At 43.4% G+C, this 22,756-nt stretch overlaps 1 protein-coding gene and 1 long non-coding RNA gene across 7 annotated transcripts in view; one reads left to right on the forward strand and one right to left on the reverse strand.

Moving 5' to 3' along the window:
• Gm35988 overlaps positions 1–16,803 on the forward strand; it is a 103,869-nt gene extending 87,066 nt beyond the window's left edge. For all 4 annotated transcript variants that reach the window (XR_882310.2, XR_882309.3, XR_882308.3 and 1 more), the window contains 3 exons: positions 7,117–7,185; positions 9,000–9,149; positions 12,376–16,803. This is a non-coding gene — a long non-coding RNA (predicted gene, 35988). The remainder of the gene's footprint in view (positions 1–7,116; positions 7,186–8,999; positions 9,150–12,375) is intronic.
• Positions 1–22,756, reverse strand: part of Plac1 (placental specific protein 1) — a 170,118-nt gene that overhangs the window by 80,933 nt on the left and 66,429 nt on the right. The gene's annotated exons all lie outside the window — the stretch shown is intronic.

Genomic DNA, 22,756 nt, shown 5'->3' on the forward strand with positions numbered 1-22,756 from the left:
TTCTGCCTGCTTGGTGGACTGGCTGGCGGATGGGACATGCTTAGAGAGTTGAATGAATGAATGAATGAATGAGTAAATGAATGAATGAGGCAATGAATGGCAATACCTGAGCAGATGAGAGGAAAATCACAGGCATGGGAGGGCCCTTGGAAAGCTATTTTAACTCTTCCCTAGTTTATGAGCAAAACTATTGTATAACTGCCCCTGGAAGAGTAAACTATGTGCTTTTCTTCAAACCACGCTACACTAGTTCCTTTTTCCTTTAAATAGTTCTCATTATTTGGACGCAAAAGGTGGTCAGGAAGCTGTTGAGAATGGAGACAGGGCTCTTTTTGAAAATATGTAAAAATAACATCTAAAATCATTTCCTATTTTAGAAGAGCCAGGGAAACTCCCAGCTTCAAAGCAACCCTGTTGTAAATCCTTCTCTTACAGGAAAGAATGGACCAAATTAAATGAAGAGTCTCTTTTTATTCCCTTCTTTTAAAAAAAATGAAATTTGGTGTGATCATAGCAGTGTGTTAATATCGATTCACAAGCATCAATTATTCATTTTCAGAGCTGGTTACACTGCAGGGAAGAAAGGAGAGGAAGGAGACCATGAGGGCGGAGGAGGGGACAGAGGAGGAGGAGGAGGCTGGAGGAAGAGGGGCAACAAGAACAAAGCATGTACAAATATGCCACAAAAACACCCTTATTGCTTTGTGTGCTACAAACAATGAACTGAAAATTCCTTGTTAACTGTAGCCAGCCTTAGAAATCAAGTAATCCAAGTTCCAGTTTCCCATGCGATGTTTCTGTAACCTGTGCTGTGGAAATACTGTACAACATTTGGTGACCGCACATCTCTTCCCAAGTGCACGGTCGCAGAGATATCAGGCTGCTAGTTTGGAGTTGGAGGAGTAGCTGACATGATGCAAATTGACAAATGATACAAACAGGAGCTCTATCTATTGTTTCATTGAGGCTTGAGTAGGGTGCAGAGGCCTTCTACCCACGACCTGCTTTGGATAGCCCACAAGCAAAGAACAGCTGCAACTTTTTTTTAAAAGGGACACAAAGAAATGAGTTATGTGGCTATGAAACCATAGATATTTCATATATGATGACTTATTTTTCTTTCTTGAGACAGAGTCTTGCTATGTAGACTAGTTTGGCCCTGATTCCACAGAGATAAGCCTGCTTCTACCTCCTGAGTTTGTGAATTAAAGCTGTGTGTCACCGCGTCCAACTCTATTTGCCTCATCATTGCAGAGGATGTTTGAAAAGCCTTGCTCTGTGCTGAAGATGGAGAAAATATCAGTGCAGGTTCAAATTCGAACCACGTTGTCTCTGTGGGTGTTCCACTGTAGATTGGGCTAAAACAGTGGAGGAAGCGCTCTTACAGTCTTCAGAAATGATTATCTGATTCAATAGTGAAGTCACTTACAGTACTAGTGTGAAGCAGAGTGATTTAGGCATGCATTTTGTTGCTTCCCATTTGTCTGATTCATTAAAGAAAACCAGTATGCCAAGCAATACTTGTGTCAGAACCACATGTGTTTCTTAACTGCCACTTCAGGTTGGCCATGGTTAAGGCAAAACTCAGCCAGTAGTGTTCACGAGAGTGAAACAGCCAAATGAACTGCCTAACATTGCATGTGTCATTGTAAATACTGTGATGCGCATTTTAATACGTATGTACATGTTCCTAGATGCTTATTCTTTGCAGAGATCATGCTGTTGAGCATTTGCCAACATGCATACTGGCCACACCCAAAAGAAAGCCAGAAGTCTGTGTGGATTCCTTAAGTATTTGAACAGGTTCATGGTGTCATCCTTGTTTCCCCCAGCTGCTTCTAAGCAGACCTCCTAACCTGAAAGCAAACATGCATCTGAACTGGTTTCAGTGTGTGAGTTACGGTGGTAAGGTTGGCCATGCGGAGGGGGGAGGCTGTCTAGTCTTTGAGGCCTCAAGTTGCCTGGGAAAGTCCTCAGGAAAGGATAACATTTCACGTTGGTGACAAATTTGTTGATTTTACAGATAACATCCCCATATTACCCTCGGAGAAGGCATATTCAGCGAGGACATTGGTTTTTATGTTTTCTCAGAGCAGTCATTAGTACAAATTAATAAATCTTCTTGGGGACGGAACATTGGGCTATATTTTATCCTTGCTCAGCTAACAGAGGAAAAGGAATGCACTGGTTGGGTTCAAGATAGAAAGAACATGAAACTTTGAAATTATATGGACCTGGCATGTGTTCCTAAGTCATATAAAGGACAGGGGATGCTTGTTGGTTTTAGGCACGAGCTCAGAGCATGCCAGGGCATCCTTGCTTCCACTGGCAGTAGAATTTAGACAACTCAAGAAAAAAGATTCTAAAATATGATAGTACATCAGACTCACCTGAAGAGTCTGTTCACAATGACGGGGCCTCACCCTCAGTTACACATTCCTGGGTCCAGGGTAGGGTCTAACCATTTCCCAGGTGATGCTGATTGCTAAGAAGGTAGCGCTCCACTGAGCCACAGCCATAGGAAGAAAAGCCCAGGGTTCCAGCTGCCTGGCTTACATCACAGTCAGAGGATCTTCCCTACAGGGCAGCTTTGACAGTTTGTGCTCATCTAAGCAAATTGCAAAATTCCTTTGTTTCACAGCTCACACAAAACACAGCTAAAAGCCTGGAATGTTTTAACCTGGCTTATTTCAGTCTTGGTTAAGGGGCAGGAATATTTATTATCTGAAGGTTATCTGGATTTCTCTCTCTCTCTCTTTCTCTGTGTATGTGTGTGTATGTGAATGTGTGTGAACATGTGTACATGTATGTGTGGATGTGGATTACCATGTAGGTGCAGGTGATTACTCTGCATGTGTGTGTGGAGGTCAGAAGCCAACCTTGAGCAGGTCTCCGGGTGCCTTCTATCCATCTTTGGTAGATAAAGGGATTTTCATTAGCTTGGTACTTCACCAAGGATACCAGGCTACCTTGCCAGAGAACTTCTCTGTCTCCCATCTCACTACCAGTCAGATTACAGGCACATATTACTATGCTTCCCCCTTTTTGGTGGGGCAGTGTTTCTCTGTGTAGTCCTGATTAACTGTCCTGGAACTCATTCTGTAGACTAGTCTGGCCTTGAACTCAGAGATCCACTGCCTCTGCCTTCCAAGTGCTGGGATTAAAGGTGTGTACTATGGGAAGCCCAGCTTTTTCTGTGAGTTCTGGGAACCTGAACTGAGGTTCTCATGCTTGTGAGGAAAGTGCTTTTTTAATGCAGTCATCTCTTGCCACTGAGTTTCCGTTCAAACTCCTATAAAGAAGACTCTGGGTTCTTCAGTAGAACGGCTGCAGAACTAGAACGTCATAGGTCTGGAATTAGCATGCTGAAAATTGAACACTGTTCATCTTCAGTTTCTAGCAGAAAGTAGGAATCAAAGAGGCTAGAAGCGTTACTTATTTCCAGGAAGGAAGGCAGGCATACTAATGAGATTCCCTTTCTTTATGTGCCTAAGTGGGATACTAGAGAGGCAAAGTGAGAAGAGGACTGGTGGGGCTGGACAGATGGCTCAGTGGTTAGAGCACTGGCTGCTCTTCAGAGGATCTGGGTTCAGCTGCCAGTCCCACATGCTCACAACCATCTATGGCTATAGTTCTAGGATCCAATACCCTCTTCCAGCCTCCTCAGGTACGAGGCATAGACATATACATATGCAAACACACCTTCCCCCCAAATAAAAATAAATAAATCTTTAAAGTGGACTGAGTATTGCAGGACCTCATTTGATTGGGGTAAGGAGAACACACATGAACTCACATTCACATGAACATGCTTACATGTGCCTACAAACACAGAAAGAGACACACATATATATATGCACACAGAGACACATACAGGCATACATGTACACAGAGAGAGACAGAGACACGTGCATATATGCAGAAAGACACACCAATACACAAACACATGTAAACACAAAGACACACACACAGATGAAACATACACACACACATACATACAAGCATGCACATATACACACACAGTACACAAAGAAACACACACATACAGAGAGAGAGCAGAAGATAGAGTAGGGGGAGAAGAGAATGCTTTCATTTCTCTGAAGTTCAAGAAATGACCAAACTAATAAGTGATGGTAGACATTGGTGACTCAGGTTACCATTAAGGGATGGTTAGTCAGCATTGTGTCACTGCAACAAACACCCGGTATAATCAATATCTGTCTCCAGTGACGCTGGTAAGATTGTCTTAGAGGGGTAAAGTCATAGGGATTTTTTTTCTTTCAACCTCACTGTGGTTTCTAAAGTCAAAAAGAAACAGTTAATAGGTACAATTGTCACAAAATAATACACTTGCATGACTTTCCTTTTTTTTAGGAAAATGGAGGCATAATTGATACAGTAAAATGCAAAAGGCCCACTAACATTAGTGTGTGTACTCTTTATGATTATGTGTGCATCTGTGTGACTTAAGTCAAGATTAGGATAGAGGCTAGTCACAGCTTCCCAGAAGGTTCCTTCATGACTCCAGTATGTTCCCTGCTGTACCTTAAATCTGAAATGTTACCCGAAGGCCAATATGTCAAACATTTGTTTCCCCAGCTTGCGACTACTACAAGGTAATGGGACACTAAAGAAGTTGGGCCTGGTAAGAGGTCATATTGAATGAGTACATGTCCCTTGGGCCCCTCATGGGGATTATGGGCCTCAGCCCTTTCCTCTTCCTGCCTCTTGTTTGCATCTAGGCCATGAGCTAAGCTGCTTTGCTCCACCAAGCATTCCCTGTAATGGCTCATGCCTTTCTATAAGGCCTTTAAGCAATAGGGCCAATGGACCTTGGACTAAAACCTCTACAACTCTAGGCCAAAACTGATCATGGCAAATATTTGACACAGTGTCACAAAGCTGGCTAACTACCCTGGTGAAGGCAAACCCCAAGTCACCATCTCATCAATCATTAATTAGTTTGGTCCTTCCTTCTTCCTTCCTTCCTTGCTCCCTCCCTCCCTCCCTCCCCTCTCTCTCTCTCTCTCTCTCTCTCTCTCTCTCTCTCTCTCTCTCTCTCTCTCTCTCTCTCTCTCTCTCATTTTTGTTTTTTGAGACAGGGTTTCTCTGTGTAGCCATGGCTGTCCTGGAATTTGCTCTGTAGATCAGGCTGGCCTTGAACTCAGAGATCTGCCAGCCTCTGCATCCCAAGTGCTGGAACTAAAGGTGTGAGCCACCACCTCCCCCCATTAGTTTGGTCCATACTTAAAATTCAGAGAGATGGAATCATGGTCTCTCTCTCTCTCTCCCTCTCCACCTCCACTTCCCTCTTCCTCTTCCTCTTCCTCTTCCTCTTCCTCTTCCTCTTCCTCTCTCTCACACATCTCTTTAGCCTGTTCTTAATAATATTAAGATTTACTCAAATTGTTGTGTACAACAAAAGTTTATTACATTTTACTGCTGATTGTAGACTTCTGTACTTTCTCTGGTTTGAGCTATTAGAAGTGCTACTAATGCTATTGAAGATTAAGATATCTCCACTGAATCCATCTATTGCCCAGAAGTAGCAGCTTGCTTTAATAAAATGCCTACTATGTGTCAGGTACTTTACTTTGTTTCAGTCTTCCCAGTATACCCATGTCCTCACTCTCATTTTAAAGAGGAGGAAACATGATGTTGGCAGGATTGGTAAGGGTTTTGAGTTCTTTCTATAACTGACAACGCTGTTACAATTGGGGGTTTAAAAGGGTTAGCAGGAAAACAATGCTTGTGGAAGAAAACTGGAAACAGCAGATTGGGTAAGAGTAGCCCAATCCACGTGTAAAGCCGTGAAAGCCTATGACCAACAGAGAACTTTGGAGCATAGACTGCCTTTTCCAGGAGTCTACTGAGTATTGGAAATGGGTCCTCTACCACTTTCATGATCAGTCACTAGCTAGAAGCCACCCCAAGAACAGCCTGACCCTGGCTTAGAAGTTGAGGCAGACCCATGAGAGAGCTAACGGCCGGAGGCCATCAGCTATCCATGCTCCGCACAGTTGAACCAAGGTTCAAGTGGCATCTTGGTGTCTGCAATGTAGGATCAGCCTTCAGTCCCAGGATGACTGGTGCCAACACAAAGGCAGATGATAATGATGGGAGCAAGACATTATACTGCCAAGGAGCAAGTCTCAGAGGGTTTAGACTTCCCCAATCCCTCTGAGCACATGTCCACTGAGGACTTCCCACTAGACCCTCCACCTCCAAATACTGCCAAACTGAGGACTTAGTTCTTAATACTTCAGGATAGAGACGGGGACAAACAACACCTGAGGCATCACACTGTAAATGTCAAAGACGTTTCATAAGAGAACGTTGTTGGCGAAACAGGAGTCTGTGGAGCTGATGCTCTGAAACACTAGGTTCTAACTATAGCATAAATACAGTCTTAAGAGGGTACCATGCAATGTGCTGCCTAATGAATGGAGACGTGGAGACAATTTTTAAAACTCAGGCCAATGTGCTCAGAGAGAAGACTGGGGTCTACAATAAAGTATAAGTTTCCAGAGAAAGGGAGACTGGCTCTGGAAACACACTCATTTCTACATGGCTTGTTTCATGTTGAGTCACTGGACATAATTTCAGTGATAACTGTGTCTCTGGACAGTGGCCTTTTGTCTGCAGTACAGATGGAGGATAAGAGGCCTCAGGTGAGCTTGGCCAAGGAATTCAGGTAAATAGTGAGGGCTCCATATTTGACCACTCTTTTCAATTGATAATTGTATCAATACTGTGGGACAGAAATGAGCCCTCACATTTATGATCTCTTTATTTTCATGGGGATGTCACGACCATTTAGTAGAGAAAAAGGATAGTCTTTTAAACAAATAGTTATCATCAATATCTAGATAGCCACATACAAAAGAATGAAGTTGAACTCTTCTCTTACATCACAAACACAAATTAACCCAAACTATATCAAAGGTATAAATCCAAGAACTAAAGCTACACAACCCAAGGGTAGCATGGGTGAAAATCCTTCTGACCTTGCATTACACAATGGTCTCTCAATTTTGATGCTCAAAGCATAGGCGATTGTTTTTTTTAAAATGGGTAAATGAAACCTCATCAAAATTAAGAACTTTTGTATTTCAGAGCCCACTATGAAGAAAGTGAGGAGACCACCTACATAACAGGAAGAAAACTTTTCAAATCATATATGTGGTAAGAGGCTTCTACCTAGAACAGAGCACCAACAGCCCCCATCCTAAAAAGACAGAAAAGCCCAGTTAAAAAGAATCAAGGGGAGAATCCAAGGGATACTCACATCCTTAATAAGTATTTAAGACACGACAATCATTATACTGATGCAAATCAAAGCAAAATGAGGTAGGACGTCCCACTCATTAGGATGCCTACAGTAAAAAGCAAAATGGAAAGATAACAAATATTGGCGAGGATGTGGAGAAAGAGAAGCTCTCAGATATTGTTGGTTGGGATGCTGCATCATGCAGCTTTTAGAAATAAGAGTTTGGCAGTGCCCCCAAAGTTAAATATGGAATTACCTTATGGCCCAGCAATTCCAGGGAGATTTGAAAACAAGACCATACAAAAACATGTACATGAATAGTCAGAACAACGTTATTCACAATAGCCCCCAACAGAAAACACCCAAGTGCTTATCAACAGGCAAACACATGATAGTTCCATGATGAAGTATTATTCAGCCCAAAATAGGAATGAAGTGCTAATACATACCACAACATGGATGAACCCTAACACACAATGTTAAGTGAAAGCATGCAATCACAAAGCCCGCTTACTTTATGATTCCATTTATGTGAAATGTCCACATAGGCAAATCCACTTAAAAAGAAATCAGCACTTGCTAAGAGCTTGAGGGAGGAGAGACCTGGAGTGACTGATGAATGGGGATGGGGATTCTTTGTTGGGGGGGGGTGCCAATGTTCTGGAATCGGTGACGATGTTTGCACAACACCGTGAATACGCTATGATAGGTGAATCATAGCCCATAAAGCTGCTATGAGAAGAACTGTGGGTCACTAACCACGTGGCATTCACACCCTTGGCTTCCACTAGAGCTTCTCTGGATGGGTGGTCACTTTCATTCAATTCTGTTTCCTGCGCCCATTAAAAAAAAAAGTCTCAAACAGGAATTAAGGTTAGAGTTGTGTTTTGTCTCTTTGCTCCCAAGGCTCATTTTCCCAAAAGCTCTTTAGCACACTATACCGTTTCTTCTGGAGAAGCCAGTGTTAGAAAGCCAAATTGGAAATGTGTCCCTTGGATATTTTTCACTCTCAATTTCAGTGCCTGCTGCAGAGACTGTGCTGGGAGTGTTTTCCTTCTCAAAAAAAAAAAAAAAATCCATGTGGCTGGAAGACAAATCTTTAGGATAATTATGTGTTGTCATGTCTGTGGCAACACAGATAAAGTTATGGTCAAGAACACACACCTCAGAATGGGTCAAACAAGCTAGCTGACAATACCTGAGAGAGTACACGGCAGGCAGGGCTTTTCTACTCTGCCGATGGAAGAGTGGATTGGTAAAACCACTTTTATAATGGTTTCACAACACAGACCAAACTAAATAACACTTAGCAGTTGGTTTGTCAACTTTGTGACAGTGTAACAAAGTTTAAATTGCATCTGTGTCAGAAAGGGATGCTGTTGTGGAAAATGAGAGCTGGAAGAGACCCTCTGGATCATGCCCTACCCCATCTCTTAGAGACTATTAAATTGATAAGGAAACAAAAAAGCACCGAAGGCTGTGAGCTCTAGTCGATGTAAGAATTAAGAGTTAGGACAACATTGCTAGGAGCTGTTTTCTGTCTTTTTATCTTCACTTTTCAGGCAAGCCACCTAAAGCCTTATAACCACTGAGCAGTGGGGCTAAGATACTGGCGTGGCAAGTCCCCTCCAGTCCTCACACTAGAAGCTACTCTGGCAGTGGATGTCAGGCACAATTCATCGCTCTGGATTCTGGGTATCATGTTCTGTTTTGATTTCCTTCTCCCCAGGGATGTCTCAGTTTTTTACCAAAAAGGCCACGGGAAGGAGAGGTGACAGGTTTCTAGCTGGTCCTAACTGCCAGCTCACATTTCCCTACCAGAATTCCACACAGACAAAGCCTCAGCTTCAAGGCTGGAGGCAGAGGCTTCTGAGACAAGGTAAGTGGGTTGTTTTTGTTTGTTTGTTTGTTTTCCTTCTGGTTCGTCTCAGTCACCCTGGGATTGGGGCAGGATGGACCAAGTGCCTTTCAAACAAAGCAGAAGCAAGCCCCTCCTTACCCCTTCTACTTTCCTCAGTGAGCAGAAAGCACATTGCTGGTTTTAAGCAAAACCAAATGAGTCGCCCTGTTTGCACTGGATGGCAGCAGTGCAGGATAGCCTGGTGGAAATGGGTCAGGCCTTGGCAAATAGTTCCCCAGAGAGACCCTCCTAAAGAGACCTAGGCCATGTTTCAGACATCAGTGTTCTCCAGCCAGAAGGAGGAAGAGGAGGCAGCTGAGCCTCAGAGATTCACACCCCGAAATTTGTTCCCAAGAGTAGGCAGGAGAGTGATTTTAGAGGCTACCTCTTTTCTTGGTCTTTCTCATCTTTAGGGCTCTTCTTTCATGAGTTTAGTGGTCTCTCAGGGTTCCACTGTAATATCAGCATTTCCACAATGCCTGCTATGATCACTTAGGGATGATTCGACTTATCTTACTGCAATGAGTCCATTTTCTAGTACAATTGATTCCCGAGCTTAGGTTGAACTCCTGGCCGCAGCGCTCTCCAGCACTGTGATGTTGGGCAAGGTACTCTACATCTCAATTTCTCAGTTCTGTCATGGATAAAATCAAGTTATCAAGAATGCTACAGGGTTGTTCAGCCTAAGAGGTGACACGCATTAAGGATGTGGACGCTTGCTTCATGCATTGGAAAGTTGGACAGAAGCAAAAGCTGCAGACCTCACTTGCGAGAAATGCCATGCTTGGAGAAAACACTGTATTTTGTGCCCTCACAGTAGAGAAAGCCTAGATCCAACAGGAGGTATTAAGGAAGACTTTCAGAGGGAAATCTGAAGGATAAAGTAGGGACCAGCAATGGGGATATATGGGAGAATGAGCATTGGAGACAGACAGAGCAATATGTACCTTGACAGAGAGGAAACTGATTGACATAGGAAAACGGGGGCTGGGGGGGGGTAGGAGTACTAATCTAGCAGGGTTAGAGCTGGAGATGCTAGGAGGTAGAAGAAAAGACCTGGAACTGTGGGTGGCCATTGGCTACAAAAGGGGCCTTAGCAGCCTAGCTACTCTCCCTAAAGCCTCTCCTTCTCCTCTGAGTCAGGCCAGCCTGTTCTTGGCCTTGGGGTATGCCCTGGATCATGATAGTGGCTTGGCATGGGTTCACAGGAGGCGGCACCCAAGTGCAGGAAATGCCGGTGGTGGGGATGGCTCTGCATCCGGCTAATGTAACTGTCACGGCAGCCTCACCACCCCACCCCCACCTTGGGAAACACATTCTTGTCTGTTTCTGGAAAACACGTGTGTAAGCAAAGTTGGGCTGGATGGCAGATGAAAGGTTTTTTTTTGGTTGTTCTTTTTAACAACAAGCACCAATGGCCCAGCTCCTGTCATCTGGGAGCCTTCAGCCAACCTTGAGTGTTCACCTGAAAAAATGGTTCTGCAATGCCCAACTCCCCTGGGTGGTCCTATTCTAATTTGGGGACTGTTCTTCATACAGTGGTTCCCTGGTAACCTCCCTGCAGAGATCCAGCAGGCAAGGGAAAGCAGCCGCCTCACGCCTGAGGAATGCCTAGTGAACCCCCTCCCAGCTCCAGCCTCTTGGCTCCCAGAAATCAACAGCTCTGCTCTTCTGGGCCAATGTTTGCAGAAAATGTTTGCAGACTTCATAGCATGCCACTTCCAAGACTGATTAGCAGTCAGGCAGCCAATCTTGCACTCCTATTTGGAGAACAAAACGTTAAGAAGGTGGTGGGCTGGCTGGGTACAAGGGTAGAGATGGAGGAGGTCAGGGCCGTTGAACTCAGCAAAGCCCTTCAGCTTGCTTAGCTGAGTTCAGTGTCAATGAACTCCAGGTTCTGAGTAGATCACCAAATCTCCCTGCCTTCGGTGGCCTGGCATCTCTGAAGCAGTTTGTGTTGACTGTTCTTTTCTGACCCAATGGAACTAAGTCACAGCTTAGTCCCCAGTCCTGCCATGTAAACAAGACAAGGATGTCACAGCTCTTAGCACTTGGGCCAGAAACAGGAGTCCTTTCCATCCTTCCCTGTTGTCTTGGGGCTCTGGCATCCAGACTCCCTTCCCTGTCATTATCACCTGAGGGCATTAGCGCATTTCAAAGTTTGCAAGCTCTGCCCCAGCTCAGGGCTGGCAGTTTCACATCTTTGTGTGAAGCCTGGGGTCTGTGTGCTTAGCAGTTCTCAGCAAGCATAATGACCACCCAGTCTCCTTATTTCTTAGAAATGGATTTAACCCTACAGAAAGACACTCCTACAACAGGCTGAGGTCTGAGTTTGCCAGACCTCCTGGTTTTGCCTACGATAGCCCAAAGTTAAAAGTTGTTTTGCCAAGTGCTTTCCATCCTGGTGAACTGAAAAGCAGCGAAACAGCATAGAATGACAAGAGTGTTTAAGGAAAATAAAAGGTAACAGAGATCAGTGTGACATGTAGCACTTTGGCCAGAAAAATCAATTATACAAACAGTATAGCAGAAAACTGGTTTAGCGATAGACAAGTAAAAGAAAAAGATGTGGGGGTAGGGATTAGGGAGGTCTCTGGTGTATGTCAATACATAATGTAGCCAGTGGAGCAGAAAGCAAAAGTGGTTTCAGAATAAAAGCGGTCTGCCCTGACTTCAGATAGTAAACAAAACTGGGTTGAGTCACTAGGTCGAATTTAGAGCATAACCAACGTATGAGTAAGAGTGATGTAGCTTGCAGTAGGAGTCATGGTTATGCCTTATCTGCCTTCTTATCAGACTATGAACCTGTTTGTTATATCCACTGCTATATCCTCCACATGTAATACAGTGCTTACCAAAGAGTATAGGCTCAATAAATGGAACAGAATTTCCTGAATACATGAAAAGAAAAGCTTACTCAGTTGGAACATTCAAACTTATGCAATCCTTTCCAATAGAGGCGATCCTACAATTGAAGGGGCACAAGGACAGGACGGACAGTCATGTGTTGAGGTGACTTCAGAGTGCAGGTTCAAGAATCACTGAAGATCTTGAGGACATATCCCTCCGACTTATACTATATGATCACTATGGAGAACAGAGGGGTAGACAGGGAGTGTCTAGGTTGCCCCAGGACCTTAACTGACAAGGTTTGCAGAGGCATCAGAGTCCCAAGTTCTCACTTATGCTTCCCTTCTATTTACAGGTCACATGGTGTCTTTGGAGCAGCTGCCGTGGCTGTACTAAAGCCAGTCAGTACTCAGTACTCTTGCTCAGTTATAGGTTGGTGCTACTTGCCAGACCAGCTACTTAACTAAATCCCTATACTCCCAACAATACAGCCTTCCTAAATGAAAACCTCAAGGGGAAAAGTCATGATTGTGAGGAAGGGAAGAAACTCATTCATAAGTTCTTCACTTGGGACAAACAAACAAACGATTCATGTTATAGCAGCAAACAGCCAAGGGGCTAGTTGCTGGTTGTGCTGAAGTAGCTGCTGTAGAGTGCTCTGTAACAAGCAACTGCCGGGAATGAGGATGGAGGCCAGACTTGAGACTTCAGAGACTGAAGCTGGTGTGCTGTTCCTCATTAGTAGATGTAGAACTGCTCTGCTTTGTCTCCCCATCCTCCCACCCCGTGCCCTGGAGTCTTATCATTTTGGAGGCTCCTTCAGCTATACTCTGGTTTTCCGAGGGCCACAGTGAGAGCCACAGTCTTTGTGTAAGCCTTGAAAGGGTCTCACCATGTCTGTCTGTTTAAGTTGAAACCACCTTTTTGGGGAATCCTCTCTGTGCTGACCACGGAAAAGGTGTGTGAGTGAGTCTCTGTGGGGCAACTTTTTTTTTTTTAAGAGAGAAAGAAAAAATAAGAGTAAGGGAAGGGAGAGATGAAGGAAGGGGGATGGTGGGAACGAAAAGGTCAGTACATTTTTGTGACTAGAGTGAGAAAGAAAATTATCCATCCTTCTGTGGCCACTTTTTTTTTTCCAGCTAAAAATTTTGTCGTATAGTTGGGTAGGGTAGCTCACCTCTATATTCCTAGCACTCAGGAGGCTGAGGAAGGAGAAGTGTCATGAGTTTGAGGGCAGCCTGGGCTACAGGGTGAGTTCCAGGCTAGCTGGGCTACAGAGTGAGACACTAGTTGAACACCAAAGGGGGCCAGTGAGATAGCTTAGTACATGAAAGCATTTGCCAGCAAGCCTGATGACCTAAATTTGATCTCTGGGATCCACGAGGTAGAAAGAAGGAACCAACCCTTACACATTATGCTCTGACCACCATAGTGTGTGCCATGGCACACACCCAAGTACTACCCTCACCCAATAAATAGAATCCAAACAAGCAACCAAACAACAAACAGAGCACAATAAGGTTCACTACCTTCATGTGAAGCATCATTGTAGGTCCCCAAATTAAACATTGCAAAGGGAGTTTAGTGGACCAACTGATCCCAAACAAGAGTGGCATAGAATGCAGAGCCCACCCTGGCTTCTAAATTCTCTCCTCTAAGGTAGCCTTCCTAGCAGAGGAAAGACATTCACTGATAGTGTCAAATTATTAGTCAGATTTTGGATGGTAGAGCTTGACACTATTTATCCAATTAAATTTGCATACACTACCTTTTGCTATGCATGTGTGGAGGGAAGAATATCTTAATTCCACAATGAGAACCCAGAGAGAATCAATCAAACAGACTTGGGTCCTGTGAACCAGTCACCCAATGTTCTTCATTTGTCTCTATTTCCCTATTAATGAGGAGAAAATGTCACTATAATCCAATGCAGGGTCTGGGAACATTGTCCATACAATCTCTAACTCTCCTAGAGATGAAAGGAAAATGATGAATAGGTGACTTCTATCCTTTACTTTTATGGAGCTACACATCTGTTGGGTATGATTTCAACTCCTCGTGGAATGAAACACAAGACATTTTTGCCTTAGACATCAAAATCTTGGTCCAATATCTGACTTGAGAGCCACTTACAATATAGACCTTTTGTGACGTTTCACAAATTTAATGGCCATGGGAAGACCCTAAAGTAACCCAAAGGGACAATATTCCCCCAGTGATTCTATCTTTGGGATAAAATGTATAAAATATTCTAAATATTCAAAAATCTATTTCTTAGCCTCAGGCTTCAGAGCCTCTTGGGAAATTTGAAACAGACCTAAGGGGCTACTATTTATCTTTGCCAAGCCTAGTAAACATAATCCATAATGTTATTCAAGAATGCAATGGAATAATATACATACAGGTAACATTACACAAATTGAACAGATTGTATGTATACACATACAATATATACATGTATATATGCATATAAACATAACACAAAGAAAAAAGGTCATGAATCCGAGAGAGAGAGAGAGAGTGAGAGAGGGTAGAGGATACATTGGAGGAATTTGAGAGCAGAAGAGAAGGGAAATGATCTAATTATAATTTTCAAAAATTTGTATTAAAAACGAATGCCATGGAAGGTTGGAAAGTGAGTGATGGTAGTGTGTGTCTCTCACAAACCCCAACAAGAAAACCACACAGGCAAAAAGGAAGGCCAAAGTGAGAAGGACCTCAAGACAAACCAGACTTGCTTCTTCCAGCACTCATCCCATAACCTCAATTGCATCCGCCGCGACCCACAAGCTTGTGTGGCCCACAGAAATGGGTAATTCAGAGCTACAAAAAAACATAAAAGTGGCCGCCTCTCAGCCAGCGACTGACTGGGTTCAACCCTTGCCTACTGCTTCTATTGGTTTTGCCTAGATGTGCCTAGGACAGACCCCACTGAATGCTTTGGTTATAGAAGGAACTATTTGGTTGCATTGGAGAAAAAACAGATGATGACTTCCTGCATTGGCTTCTCATACTCTTCTCTTTCTGTTTTTACTGCTAGAAACATGAACACGACAGAATTTCCAGCATAATAGAAAAAAAAAAGATCTGGGCAAAAACTCTGCTCCCAAGACCCACTGGACAGGGTTTTGTGTATATTTGAGGGGGATGCAGGGATCAGGTAAAGAATGTTTGTTGTCCTCGTTTTTTTAGCCCAGGAACTTCAGACAAACCCTAATAATGTCTTAGGCCTCCATCATCAACAACCTAGAATGTGGAGAACTGTAGTGGGGATGTGTCTGAGGCAGGGGTCCTCAGACCTCACCGAGGAACACAACAATCCATCCCTGAGAACCAGGATCAGCAGGCTTTGTCCTGAGCCCATGGGTAGCCCTATTGTTTCTGTTCACAGCTGAGCTGGCTCTGATTCAAGAAGGAGAAGGTAAGGAAATCCCATCTGCGCTGCCGCCTGGCCCCTTCCGCCTTTCCTGTGCTGGAATTCTAGACAAAGCAAGTCCAAGACAGAAGCTGGTGAAGTTCACTCGTCTCCCAATGGGGCCTCCTGAAACATCTTGTTTCTCTCTGACCAGGATACAAATAAAAGTGGCCTTTTCCGTCCTGCCCGTCTGTATCCTCAAAAGAGGGAAGTGCAGTAGGCAACTGATACAGAAGCTCTGAGTTTATGAGATTCCTTCTGGGGCTGGAGGAAGAGTGTAAATTCCCAGGTTGACAAGATCACCACATGGTGCTCGAGTGTGACGCTAGTCTGGCCTCCTCGCCATGCTTCAGCCAAAGGTACAACACAGACTAGGTTAACTCGGGAACAAAAGAGGCTTTCTTTGGCAGAGTGACCTTCCATAAGTCACTTAACCCTTCCCTGCTTCTTGCTGCCGTGTGACTGAAGCCATAAATTATTACTTGCGCACGTTCGGCTGCTCAATGGAAAGTAAAGAAAAAGGGGTGAATTTGTACCGTCACTCTACTGAGGAAACTTTGTCCATTCAAAGCCAGGTTACAGAGTGGCCTTTATTTTAATTAAAAAGCATCTGGAAATGGAAAAGCCTGTTTGGCTCAGGGCCTCCTCCTTGGAGAAGAACGGAGGCATGTCATCTGGCTGGGCCTTCTCCTGGCTGTCTCAGTGGGAGCTGGAGAGGGAGCTGCTGAGGCTTTAGCACATTTTTTGTGACAGGAACAGATAAGCCTCACCGAATGTCCTGCTCCCTTGGCTGCTGTTAGGAGCCTTCTCTAACACACCATCCTCAGCTAAACCCTGCAACAGCAGGCATCCTCCACAGTGGATCTGCTACCCTGGCTCTGAGGGAAGTGGGGGAGGCTAGCTTGAAGCTTATATCCTCCAAGATATGGTCGAGCAACCCAGTGCTGGGGTATGTTTCTGCATCCTCCTTTACCCAGTGCTGACAGCAAAAGTATTTCTAGATAGCCTCCTGTGCCTGGGTTTTTGTGTAGGCAGTAGGCTCCAAGCCCTGCTTTTCACAGAGCCCGGGATGACTGGCCAGAATGGAATGTTCCTCAGATGGGGAGACACAAAACCTGTCTCAACCCTGATTATGCCTTCAAAGAGGTCCTTTGTCTTGTCTGGGCTTTGGTGTCTATATTGGGAAAAATATAGCTGTGGGTCCTAAACAGAGCTGATAACAGAATCTACTGCACAGAAAAGTGGGTAAGAGGATGGATAGCCTAGGTATAAATTCTACACTCCACTACTTTCTATGTGGGTAACCTTAGGCCAAATGACTAAACCTCCGTGTCTGTTTCCTCACCAGTAAATCATGTTTATAACATTCAATTGTGTGTGTGTCTGTCTGTGTGTGCACGCATGCGTGCGCACATACACTAAGCCACAGCATGTACAACTTGCTGAAGTTGTTTCTCTCCTTTCACTATGTGGTCCTGGGGATTGAACTCAAGCTGCTAGACTTGGCAGCAGGCACCTTCCTTCATCTGCTAAGTCATCTCAACAGCCTGAAATAGGAATATTTAAATTCAAATACTTAATTAAAACAAAAACTGAAGGCAAAACAGGCAGGAACAGTTACTGCTACATATCACTACAAAGTGTGATTGTGATTTGGGGACCCTGCCCCAGGATATCTTGATTTCATAGATATGGAAGGAGCCTTCATAATGAGAAGCTTTAAACTGTTTCTTCTTTCTATAACCTCTTGAAAGTACCAAGAGGCTAGAACCATTAAGATGGATGATCATGTTTCTAGAGAGTTTTTTAATGTATATAAAAACACATACACATATGTGTGGACAGATGACCTAAGAATGATGGCAGTAGTTTGAGTAACAAAGACTTTTTACAAAAAGTCCTTTAAATGATTCTAATGCCTAGTTACTAGGTGGTCCTTCCTATATAGCTGGGAAAGATGTTTATTCACTCCACAAATATTAACCAAGAAACCATTGTGAGCCAGGCACTGTGCTGTTGGGGACACAAGAGTGAATAGTCAGATATGAGATATTGAAGAAGCAGCCATACACATATGGAGTTAGCTAAACAAATATCTAGTGTAATTCCAGTGAGGAATAAATGATCAGAAGAAAGGAAACGGAAAAAAGGTGTCTCTCAGGATCCTACCTCTGTGAGGGTAATCAAGGAAGCCTCTTGGAAGATACAACAGTAGCTTTGAAAATCCACATTATCACCTAGGATAAAGATACTGAGAGAATTGGCTCAGTAGTCAAGAGCACTTGTTGCTCTTGTAGAGTGCCTGGGTTCAATTCACAGCACCCATACAGGGGCTTACAACAGTCTAGAACTTTAGTCCCAAGAGATCTGATACCCGCTTCTGACACATGACATACATATAGGCAAAACACCCTCCTGTTCCACAGCTGCTCTCCCCACCTAGACACTCACCACAGCACTTCCTCCCACACACAGCAGCCAACATGAACTCTCATGATTCATACCAGATTATGTCACTGCCCTGTCAAATGTTTCCCCATCACACAGAGAATATAACACACCCCCTTCCATGGTCACAATTCTTCCTTGTGCCCTGTTTCTTAGTAACACTTCCAAACTCGTTCCCTTTGCCTCTTCTGACTTTGTATCTGTGACAAAATACCCGAGAGAAACAAGTTAATGGGAAAAAGGGTTGTTTCCTGCTTTGAGGTTTCAAGGCCAGCCTTTCAGAAAGCCATTCTAGTTTCCATGTTGCTTCTCAAATATGCCAGGGACAATCTTTTTCTAAAGTCATTGTTCTTGTGCTTCCCTCTGTCTTTAACATGTCTCCCCAACCTCTTCAGGTCTTGCTTTAGTGCTTCAGTACTCTAGGATATGGGATTGTTTTTACGTTGTGCCTTGAATGTGCTGTCAAAAGAAGCTTCCTTGGCAAGAGTGACTGGAGACAGTAGAATGAGTGAAGAACTTACCAAACAGGCAAGAAGACCTGACTTTTGATCCCCGGCATCTTTGTAACAAATTGGGTGTGGCAATGTGTGACTGTAACCCCAGCACAGGTGATATAGAGTCAAGAAGGTTCCTAAGGCTCGTTGGCCAACTAGTCTAGTTGAATCAGTGAGCTCTAGGTTCAGTGACAGATCCTGTCTCAAACAGAAAGGTGGAGAGTAGTTAAGAAAGACACCTCACAATGGCCTCTGGCTTCCATGTGTGGCTATGCATGAATGCACATACAAATGCAGACACAGACACACAGACACACAGACACACAGACACACAGACACACACACATACACACATACAGACACACACACACACACACACACACACACACACACACACACAGACACACACAGGCACAGAGCAGCTCCTAGAGTTTTCAATCTGATCTTTCCTGGTCTCACCACTTCCTCACTGATCTTATATGTTTTTGCTCTTTATTAACTGTCTCTTTATAATCTAATACAAGTTCTGTGAGCTCTATGCTTTGCACTGTTCTCCCCTGTGAAATCAGCACCCATAATGCCCTCAGCGTCTAGGTGGAAATGGTGGATTGGCTGATGTTCCTTGGAAAGATCTGTCCTCCTTTTCCCCTCCTGCCAGTTTTTGTCCTCTTTCCAAATAGTCCCCTTTCTACTTTCATAATTTAAAGGGAAATCTAAATTGCATATATGAAAACCATATGCAACATTTGGCTTTCTGAGTCTCAAGTATTTCACTTAACACAATCCCCATTGTCCTGCAAATCACATGATCTCATTCTCCTTTATAGCTCACTAACACTTTATTTTGTACATATATCACATTTTCTTTATCTATTATTTAAAAAAGAACACACCTGCCTTCATGCCTTAGTCATGTATGGGTAACCTTTTCAGGAAATTACTTGGCTCAGAGTTTGAAGAGTCATTGTGCACACACACACACACACACACACACACGGATCATTGACTGCAATTAAACTTTACCTTTGTTGTCTTAATTAAAACAAATATCCACGTGTCAAGTGTCTGTGCAGTGTCCTTTTAACTAGAGTCGGACAGACATGCTGTTGCTAACACATCTGAGAAGGTGCTGTACTTTTTCAAATGTCCTGGTGATTTCTCCCCTGCCTGACAGACTGCAAAGAATATTCATATCCAAAGATCAACACCTTCACAATACTGGTCAGCTTGCCAACTTACAAGGGCTAAGTCTTGCCCAGCATCGAACTAACAAGTTTAGGGTAGACTCAAGATCAGATTTACTTGTCAAACTCAGGAAGACTGTCATACAAGAGTGCTGGTCAGAGAAATGTGGGGCCCAGTCTCTTCTCTGGGTTTAAAGTTGCCCTAGCTGCTCTCTTATCAGGGTGTCATTGCTTCTAAAGGGCCCTGGGCAAACCAGAAATTACTTTCCGTAGGAGGAACTTCCCTAGTTCATTAGTGACCATCAATACAGTTAAAATAACCAGATGGTAGTCCCTACACTCTCAGAATATTGTGTAGGATAAGAATTCAGTGATCAGTAAACATTTTGATTGTAAAAAGGAAGGAGATAATATTGGGAAAGCATTTAGTGAAGGAACGCAGCTGCTTTGAAGGCTAAGTAGAGAGAAGCAAGATGATCACTCACATGGCAGAACTCACATGGCGGAAGAGACCGAGCTGAGGCACAGGAGAGGAGAGGTGATGTATAAATAGCATGGGATACCCCCCCACACACACACACACATTCATGAGTTCAACAACTAGTAAGTACCTATGCTATGCCACGTCCTAAATATAACTGGTTCGAATTTATTAATCGAAGACTACACATTTAAAAGAAGGTTGAAATGGCAATGCCCAGACATCAAGAAGGAAAAGCTGAGGATGGGGATGAGACAATATAAGCCTAAATGAAGATGGACATTTTCTTTTTACTCACTGATGACTTATAAATGCTATCACCCTGGCACTTAGTAGGAACTCAAAAATTATTGATTGAATAAAATGAATGCATCACTAATAATATTATGGTTGGCTCGAAATGGTACCCCCAGAAACAATGGGGACAAAATTCCAAATCCAGTGTTTACATCAGAGAATTTTCCTTATTGGATTTCAGATTTCCAGGTTTGTGTTTGTTTGTTTGTTTGGTTTGGTTTGAGACAGAGTTTCTCTGTGTTGCTTTGGCTGTCTTAGAACTCACTCTGTAGATCAGGCTGGCCTGAAACTCACAGAGGTCCACCTGCTTCTGCCTCCTGAGTGTGGGACGTAAGGCATGTGCCACCACAGTAAGGCATATGAACTCTTCAACTATGAAATCAGGATAAAATTTGATCTTGTCCAACTCATAAGTGCTAGAGCTAATCCCAGGAACTATGAATAATATTTTGTATGTAATTTGTTTGTTCAGTTTCAATGGTTTCTTCATGCCTCTTTCCATGTCTAGAATTTTCTATGAACTCTCAGCGAAATCTAGGAGCATATAATCTCAAAATTGTCACCTTTACTTGTGATTGAAACTACAAAATTGACTCCAGGATTGTAGGTTGATCGGTGAAATGGGATTTGGCTGAGTCTCATGGACCCTGAAATTATTGCAGCCCTTCCATGGCCTCCCTCTCCAAAGTACAAGACTACCTTTCTCCATCATTGTTGACCTACTTATTCTCCAGTGTAAATAGCAGAGACAGAGAGATACAGAGACAGAAAGACAGAGGAAAAGACAGAGAGCAAAGAGAGTAAAGAAGAAATTTTCACAAACTAATTTATGAGGCTAGAATATGGATTTCTGTTCTGGTAAACATGGTGGTTGGCTCTCACTATATAATGGCCCAAAGATCCAAGTGTCACAAGTCCTTTCCAGCATGAATTGCCAGAGGTTTTCAGACAGTTGTCTTGTATCATTTATCTTTCTCTGCCTAACCCAACTCATATTGAAAACAGATGATTGGGACAAGATTTGGTAAGAATGAGGGTAAACTTCTCTCAGAGTATTGTCTGTAACTGAATCTAAATGGGGAGTGCTTGAACGATGCTGTGAAACCATCCACACTACTTACTGTGGCCAAAAGCTTGGGTGGACACTTTCCTACAAAATTCCTTTCACTTTGGGAGCTGACAGAAAGGCAACACTGGCTTTGTGCCTGACCTCATTTGTGTCCGTGTCAATCAGTGTGAGTACCAAGCATAAGGCAAGAAACTTATACAGGGCATCTCCAATCATGTTGGCCTCTATCTGTAGGAAAAACTAAACTTGGCAAAGCCATTACGGTATCAATATACTGTTTGGCTTCGATGACTTGGATTAGCATGCCCAGCAAGAAAGAGAGAGGGTAAGTTTATGACCCTGGTGGGGAATTGACCATATCAAGTAATGATCAGGGTTGGAGAGATGGCTCAGTGGTTAAGAGCACTGACTGCTCCTCCAGAGGTTCTGAGTTCAAATCCCAGCAACCACACGGTAGTTCACAACCATCTGTAATGAGATTGGATGCCCTCTTCTGGTGTGTCTGAAAACTTATATATAATAAAAATAAATCTTTTTTTAAAAAAGTAATGATCAGCCTTGGACAGAGGGGGCTGAGTAAGAGAACAGGATGGAGGATGGGGCTTCTATATGATGTGCAAAAGATGCACAGGCTTACCAATAGTTAAGTTCCAGGAAAAAAGAGGCCATCTGGTGCTAAAACTTTCTCCTTAATCACCCTCAAGAGAAGGGCCCTCTTGTACAATGCATAACCTGACTGATGTTCAAGCACATGCGGGCAAATGACTGTCTCTTCCAAACTTCTAGTGGGAATTCAGAAATTGGCATCATTCAGGAATCACAAGAGTCTAGGTATCAAATCATGTGTTTTTCAGAGTCAGAGTATTATTAACTATTGTTAAAAAAAATACTTTAAGCCAGAAGTGTAACTCTAATACCCATGAGGCTGAGTCAGGAGGCTGAGTCAGGGGGATCTAGCATTTGAGGTCAGTGCAGTTTCATAGTGAGCCCTATCTCAAAAACATAAGAGAAAATGAATGATCTTCAGTTGACACTGTTTGGGGCCATTTTCTTTAGCAAGAGATGGATATGGTGGAAATGGCAGTCTTTGTGACTGATAAGCCTGGGTAATTGTAGCCCTCCTGCCTAGTCCATAGATAAAACATAAGTATAGCCCTCCTGCCTAGTCCATAGATAAAACATAAGTAGACAGCTGTCCAAGTCAGCTTTGCTCAAACTTAACCCTAGAGACATGTCCCTCAAATCCCACAGGCTTGGACCATATAGAAGAAAGATAGCCATTCCATATGGAAAAGGTGGTGGAGGAGAACAATTTTCCCCTTATCATGGAAGGGTACCTAGCCCCTCT

The sequence above is a fragment of the Mus musculus genome, chromosome X (genome assembly GCF_000001635.26).
Source record: "Mus musculus strain C57BL/6J chromosome X, GRCm38.p6 C57BL/6J".
NCBI classification, from domain to species: Eukaryota; Metazoa; Chordata; class Mammalia; order Rodentia; family Muridae; genus Mus; species Mus musculus.